Source organism: Chiloscyllium plagiosum, unplaced genomic scaffold, assembly GCF_037043375.1.
Source record: "Chiloscyllium plagiosum isolate Xiang-an unplaced genomic scaffold, Cpla_swu_hap1 HiC_scaffold_27, whole genome shotgun sequence".
Classification (NCBI taxonomy): domain Eukaryota; kingdom Metazoa; phylum Chordata; class Chondrichthyes; order Orectolobiformes; family Hemiscylliidae; genus Chiloscyllium; species Chiloscyllium plagiosum.
This window is the reverse complement of record NW_028270165.1, coordinates 86,505,317-86,512,822: the sequence shown is the minus strand read 5'-3', so window position 1 is coordinate 86,512,822 and position 7,506 is coordinate 86,505,317. Positions and strand designations below refer to the sequence as shown.

At 47.8% G+C, this 7,506-nt stretch overlaps 1 non-coding gene across 1 annotated transcript; it reads right to left on the bottom strand.

The window, feature by feature from the left end:
- Positions 1-3,777: 3,777 nt before the first annotated feature.
- On the bottom strand, positions 3,778-3,849 carry trnae-cuc (transfer RNA glutamic acid (anticodon CUC)). The gene has a single exon. It is a non-coding gene; the product is annotated as a tRNA-Glu (tRNA).
- Between the last annotated feature and the right edge of the window lie 3,657 nt (positions 3,850-7,506).

Genomic DNA, 7,506 nt, shown 5'->3' with positions numbered 1-7,506 from the left:
CAAAAAAACATAAAACCAAGCTGGGAGATAAGAAATGGGGGAAGGGCATAAAGCAAGAAATGCCGCATCATAGAAGGTGCTCCTCCAGGGAGTGTATTTTACCAACTACCGCTGCTAAATATAAACACTCTGATATGATCCTCCGGTTTTAATGTAAACCATAGCCCCATACAGTAGGTACCATTTAAATGAGTTAAAAATACAAGCCTTGAGCAAATCCAGCCTCCAGCCTTACCCCCCGCTTCTTGGAGCTTGGACCTTCCTCAAGCTCCGGCGGGTCGTTGAACTCCTGGGCTCCAGCTGCCACTCCTCCACTGAAGAAGCTTTGGGAAGCAGATGCAAAGGCAACATACAGAACAGAGCACCATTGTGAATGAAAGCAGCTTACGGAGACATTGGGCAATAGCATCACATGGTTTTTACCCATCGACCTCTGGGTTATGTGCCCAGCACACTCACGCAGCACTACTCTGCTTCTGGGCTCCCAGTAGCTGGATTGTGGATCAGTTTAAAGTAGGTCCTATATCTCTGATTACATTGGTACACAAGGCAGTGAAGAAAGGTTTCAGCACACTGGCCTTCATCAATTAGGGAATTGAGTATAGATGTTGGCAAGTTATGTTGTAGTTATACAGGACGTTGATAAGGTTGCACCTGGAATATTGTGATCAGTTTGGTCCCCTTGGTGTTCTGACTTCTGACTTCTTCAACTCTGGGTTTGTGTTGAACTTGATGGGATACTTTGTCCAACTTAGCATGTTTAAACAGTATCACTCAGATGATTCATTTGAAACTTTTCAGGAAGTGAGCTCAATAAGATTGAACTATTCAAAGTTACTTGGACCCTATTTTAAAATTACATGAGGACCAGTAGTCAGAGACACGTACAGCATGGAAACAGACCCTTCAGTCCAACTTGTCCATGCTGACCTGATATCCTAAATTAATCTAGTCCCATTTGACAGCACCTGACCCATATATTCTGGCAGCTCATTTCATATATGTACCACCCCCTGCATGAAGACGTTGTCTCTTTAATATATTTCGCCTCTCACCCTAAACCTACGCACTCTAGTTCTGGACTCCCCCACCCCTGAGAAAAGACCTTGTCTATTACCCTGTCCATGCCCCTCAAGAATTTGTAACCTCTATTAGGTCACTCCTCTGCCTCCGATGCTCCAGGTAAAACAGCTCCAGCCTATTCAGCCTCTCCCTGGAGCTCAAACCCTACAACCCCCAGCATCATTCCCATAAATCGTTTCTCATGGAGAAGTTAACGTTTCAGTCCTGAAGAAGGGTTAATACCCAAAACGCTGACTACTCCACATTCTGAGGCTGTATTCTCCCAACCTCCTGCTTGCAACTTCGGGTTGCAATATGTAGTGGCTCAGTGGTTACCACTGCAGCCTCACAGCGCACGGGACCCAGGTTTGATTCCAGCCTTGGATAGCTGTCTGTGAGGAGTTTGCACAATCTCCCAGTGTCTGCATGGGTTTTCTCTGGGCGATCCTGTCTTCTTACATAAACCAAAGATGTGCAGGTCATGTTGATTGGCCATGCTTAATTGCCCATAGAGTTAGGTACATTAGTTAGAGGGAAATGGGTGTGGATGGGTTACTCTTCGGAGGGTTTGTGTGGACTTGTTGGGACAAATGGCCTATTTCCTGTAGCTAATCTCATCTGCACTAATTTTGTCTCTAACGAATGGCAGAGTAGACTCGACGGGCCCAATGGCCTAACTTCTGCTCCGATGGTCTTGCGGTCTGAGGTTTATTTGGATCATTTCATTGGCAATGTGCAGTCCCTGGCTCAATGAGCAGCAGTGCCCCCGCTGGTGCTTCCGCAAGTTGCAAGCAAACATGAACCTCTTCCCACACTCGGGCCAGCTTAAGGGCCTCCCACTGCTGAAGGTCACACAGGTGTTTCAGCAGGGTGGAGGAATTGCTGAAGGCCTTCCCGCACTCAGGTCAGCAGAATGGCCTCCCCCCTCCCCCCCCTGCCCCCGTGTGGACCAGCTGGTGCTTCCGCAGTGTGGAGGAGCGGATAAAGCCCTTCCCACACTCGGGGCAGGAGAACGGCTTCTCCCCGGTGTGGACGGACTGGTGCCTCAGCAGGGCTGAGGAATTGCTGAAGGACTTCCTGCACTTAGGGCAACTGAACGACCACTCCCCCATGTGGACTCACCAATGGGCCAGCAGGTCGGAGGAAAGAGCAAAGCCGTTCCTGCACTCGGGGCAGAAGAACGGCCTCTCCTCAGTGTGGACCCATTGGTGTCTCAGCAGGTGGGAAGAACTGCTGAAGGCCATCTCGCACTTGGGGCAGGAGAACAGCCTTCCCCGGTGTGGACCAACTGGTGCGGCAGCAGGCAGAGGAATCACTGAAGGCCTTCCCACACTCAGGGCAGCAGAAGGGCCTCTTCCCCTCTGTGGACCCACTGGTGCTTCAGAACCCTTTCAAATTTCACAGTATCCTTCTGATAGGAGAGCGGAATTGCACACAATATTCCAAAACTGGTCTAACCAATGTCCTGTTCAGCCACAACATAACTTCCCAACTCCAATACTCAGTCAGAGGATTGCGAAAGCTTTCAAAACCCGCAAAAAACAAACAGGAAAGAATGGAGGGCCAAACGAATTTTTGACAGTCAGCTTGGAAGCATCAATGAGAAATCGGCGGACTGGGTTTATTGGGTACCCGTTCTCCTTAAATACACTATATACGTATTCCTCTTCTGCTCTTCGTAGTTTCTCTGTGCTGCAGTGTGTAGTGGCTCGTTGAAATAATGTCCTGATGCAGCAACGTTTGCGGGTGTTGGGATGATTGTTTCTGTGGTTAATTATTTGGTTTGTGTGTGTTGTTTTTCTGTAGACGCTAGTTTGAAGTTCCCCATTGACTGTTCGCTCTACTGTGACATCTAAGAATGGTACTATGTTGTTGTTCTTCTCTTCAAACCAGGAGCCCCCCTCAGGCCCAAAGTCTCACCATTTGGAACACCAATATGCAGACTAGTCAAAGGCCTCCACTGAAAACACGAAGTCGAAGATTCTTGCCACTCCATTTACTCCATCCAAGAATTCCTGAACACCAAAGACACTAAGATAGAAGAGGATGGAATAATGCTGTCCTTTGACACAACAGCCCTGTTCACATCCATTAACATCAACTTGGCCAAAGAAAACTGAAGACACTACTCGAAGAACCAGAGACACAAACACAGCACCAACTTCATCAGCAAAGATAGCACTGTCAACCTCGTAGAACTGTGTCTTACCACCCACTTCGTATTCAGTAACAAGCCCTCCAAACAAATCAACGAAATACCCATGAAACCACCAGTATCAGGATTCCTCGCAGAAGCAATAATGCAGAGACTCGAACAAACAGCCCTTCCAACGATCCACCCAAACTTTGGGTCCACTACAGTGATGACACTTTTGTCATCAAAAAATGAAACAAATTAGAGGAAACCTACAACACCATCAACAATATCCTCGCTGACATAAAATTCACAAAAGAGGAGAACAACAACAAAGTACCATTTCTAGATGTCACAGTCGAGCAAACAGTCAATGGTAAATTCAAAACAGCCTCTACAGGAAAACAACGCACACGAACCAAGTACTTAACTACAGAAGCAATCATCCCTCCACATGCAAACAAATCTGAATCAGGACACTATTTCAACGAGCCACGACACACTGCTGCACCCAGGAACGACGATAAATAATTACACAGCGCATTTAAGAAGAATGGGTAGCCTGCACCCCTGAAAATGTTTTCCCTGACCGGGAATCGAACCCGGGCCGCGGCAGTGAGAGCGCCAAATCCTAACCACTAGACCACCAGGGAGATGTGGATTCCGCTTGTCAGCTTTCCTAAAAATTACTTTCCTGCCCGGAAATGGAACCTGGGCCGCGGTCGTCAGCAAGCTTTCACCTGTGCATCCAACAATGTCATTTCTTGTATTCATTGCTCCTGATGCGGTCTCCTCTACATTGGGGAGGCTGGAGACTCCTCGCAGAGTCCAGTCACGGCGCTTGAGGGGATATTTCCAGGACAACCGCAACAATCAACCCCATCGCCCTCTGGCCCAACATTTCAACACCCCCTCCCACTCTGCCGAGGACATGCAAGTCCTGGGCCTCCTCCATCGCCGCTCCCTCCCCACCCGATGCCTGGAGGAAGAACGCCCCATCTTCCGCCTCGGATAAATTCAAACCCAGAACATTAATGTAGACTTCACCAGTTTCCTCATTTCCCCTCCCCACACCTTACTTCAGTTCCAAACTTCCAGCACAGCGCTATCCTCATGACCTGTCCTACCTGCCAATCTCCCTTCCCACCTATCCGCTCCACCCTCCCCTCTGACTTTTCACCTCCATCCCCACCCCCATTCACCTATTGTACTCTTTGCTACCTTCAGCCCAGCACACCCCCACCCCCCAATTTATCTCTCCGCCCTGGAGGCGTCCTGCTTCCATTCCTGATGAAGGGCTTTTGCCCGCAAAGTCGATTTTCCTGCTCCTCGGAAGCTGTCTGACCTGCTGTGCTTTTCCAGCACCACTCTGATCTAAACTCTGGTTTCCAGCATCTGCAATCCGCACTTTTGCCTCCCCAATAAACCCAGTGTGTCGATTTCACATCAACAAACTGACACAAGCAGACTCAACGTGTGCAGAAACCCTAGCCACATTACTTTACATAAAAGACATCTGTGAAATGATGTCCAGACAACCCAATGCTCTCAGCATCATGGTAGCCCACAAACCTACCAACACACTTAAACAGCGGCTAATGAACCTGGGATACCCTACACAAACAACCCGCAAACGAATGTTATTTACAAAATACCATACAAGGAAATATATATATGAACCCTGCCGCACAGTTCTCTGTGGGAGGAAATGCTGGGATGAGATAAGGAAGATTTTTTTCAGCCAAAACGAATCGGCACTGACTGGACAGCCATTTAAAATCTACGCTGTCAGGCCAGGATGGAAGATCCAACAGGATGAACAGATTTCTTATTTCCTGAAGATTTACAAAGCTGAGACTGGGTTTTGGTGTTTGTTCCCTTTCCACTCTCAGGAGCCGCAGTGGTTGGGGAGGTGAGTTGGAGAAAGTGAAATATGTCCATGAGCAGCGTGTGGGGCGATTTCAGCTTCCCCTCACAGCGCTGTGACGTGACTCTGATGTTCTCAGGGACACTTACTGACGCGAGACAGTGAAAAGATTCCCATTCCCGCAAATCAGGAATTCAAACCGTATGCCGGCTTCAGGACAATGAGAAAGATTAATTGGAGTGTGTGAAGAAGCTGTGAGCTGCATTTCAAAGAGGTAGGTGGAGTCAGATGCGTCATCCATTGCGCCCCGGCCCTGTGCGTACCTGACGCCACCATGCTGCAGAGTTATGACGTTTACACGGACATGCGCAGCAATGGGAACATTCACAAGAGGAACAGCCAAAGATAATCATCGTCACTGCTTCCCTTCCATTGTCCCAACTTGGTGAAGCAGTATCTTTCACTGGCAAATAAAAAACATTCGTCCTCAGGTGCCTGCTTCATTTTGATCACGACTTCACGCCCCTCACTGTTCTCGTCTCATTTCCAAACACTTGGTTCATAGCCTCAAAAGTAGCTCTGTGGGTATCTGCTTGTTCCACCCTGACAGGCAATGGGTTGCAGATTTCCAACCCCTCCACTGATGTGAATCTTAAAGAAGAAACCGGGGAACAGTCTTCCTTTCTTTTTGACGACATTTCTCAACTGTAGTCGGCAAGGTTCACACCTGCGTGGGGAAACCGCAATCGACCTCAAATCCATCGTATTAACCACTCGACCCACGAATACAGAACCACACGGACAGCTTCATTTCCCAGGTCTCCCTGCCTGTGGAGCTGAGAAAGAGTGAGTTATTGCTGTGTTTGTTTGAATACAATCACTTCACAGGTTTCGAAAGGGTTACATATCTGCACATGGCGAGTCTGGTTGTTTCATCACGAAAGATGAAATAAACTTTCAGCTAAAAGCAAAAACAGAAATTCCAGGAGCAACTCCGTATCGGTGGAAAGAGAATCAGAGACAATATTTCAGAACTCTGTTTTCTCCCACAGGTCCTGCCAAATCTGCTGAGTTTCTCCAGCAGCTCCTCTTTGTGTCTCGGATTCTCAGCATCCGCAGTCCTTTACGTTAGAAATTAAATCAATTCAGCCTCATGTGCAGGAATGAGAATCCTTTCAATTTCCCAAAAAATTGGCAGAGATTTCAAGGCATTTGGAAAAAAAAGTTAAAGTGACATTAGGAAGAACATTTTCTTGTCCCTGTCTGACCGTGACAAGGAGGCAGATTCAAGAACACAAAAGGGAATTCGGTGGTCATGTTCAAAGTAACAATGTGGAGATTTGCAGGGAGAAGGCAAGAGAATGATACGAATAGAGACTCTCATTTACTTGCTGTGTAGAACCAGCAGAACTAAGGTGGGCCTCCAAATGCGCTGCGACACGTGTTGTGATTCAGAGTGAACACACAGTTCAATCAACAGACGTTGGGAATTTAGAAAAAGTTTATATTTACACAATCTCCTCACGTCAGTGCAACAACAAAGTGGTTTAATTATCCGCCAGTGGAGATAACCCTGTTCCTGGAGATGGGACAAAGAGCTGGCTCAGGGATATCAGTCCACATTGCTCTCTTTGCCACCAGTTCAGAGGGAGAACATTGGAGGGACAAAGATGTGAATAACGATCTGTGTAGGAGGGTGACTAACCGTTAATGGAGACTATTCCTGGATAACAATAAGTCGTGTGTAACAGCAGACTATGTGATAACAAGGGCTCGTGTGGGCGAGCTAGGCTTCAAGGGCATGGGAGTGTTCGGGTCCAAACAATATTGAACTCGATATTGAAGACTGGAGGGCTGTAGGATTCCAAATGGAAAATGAGACGTTGGTCTTCCATCTGGAGCTGAGCTTTGCTGGAACACTGCTGCATGCCTGAGACAGAGATGTTGGCCAGAGAACTGGGTGGCGTGTTAAAGAGACAGGCATCCAGAAGCTCATCGCCTCTGCATGGGCTCCAACTACCAACCTTTCGGTTAACAGCCAAACGCGCTGACCAATTGCGCCACAGAGACAGGCGACGACATGGGCAGCGCCATTGCTTAGGGGAGGCTATTAGTGAATTCATAATTCAGCCTCCCCGCCGAGAATTACAATTGTCGTCTGTCAGTTTTACTTTTCCATAATAAAGCCTGGGACATTCATTGTGGAGACACCGGGGACAGTTTGAAGACTCATCCATGTCACGAGGAACAAGTTTTCTTACTCCGGGTCGTCGCCCTTCGAGCCTTTCCGTGTTTTGCCTGTTCCCGAGTTCTCTCATTGGCTCGGAGGCGAGAAGATGTTTGAATTCCTGATGTGCAGGAACAACAATTCTTTCAATGTCTCAGATCAGTTCATGTCCCGAGAACATCAGAGTCAATCTCCCGGCCTCTTTAACAAGGGGAC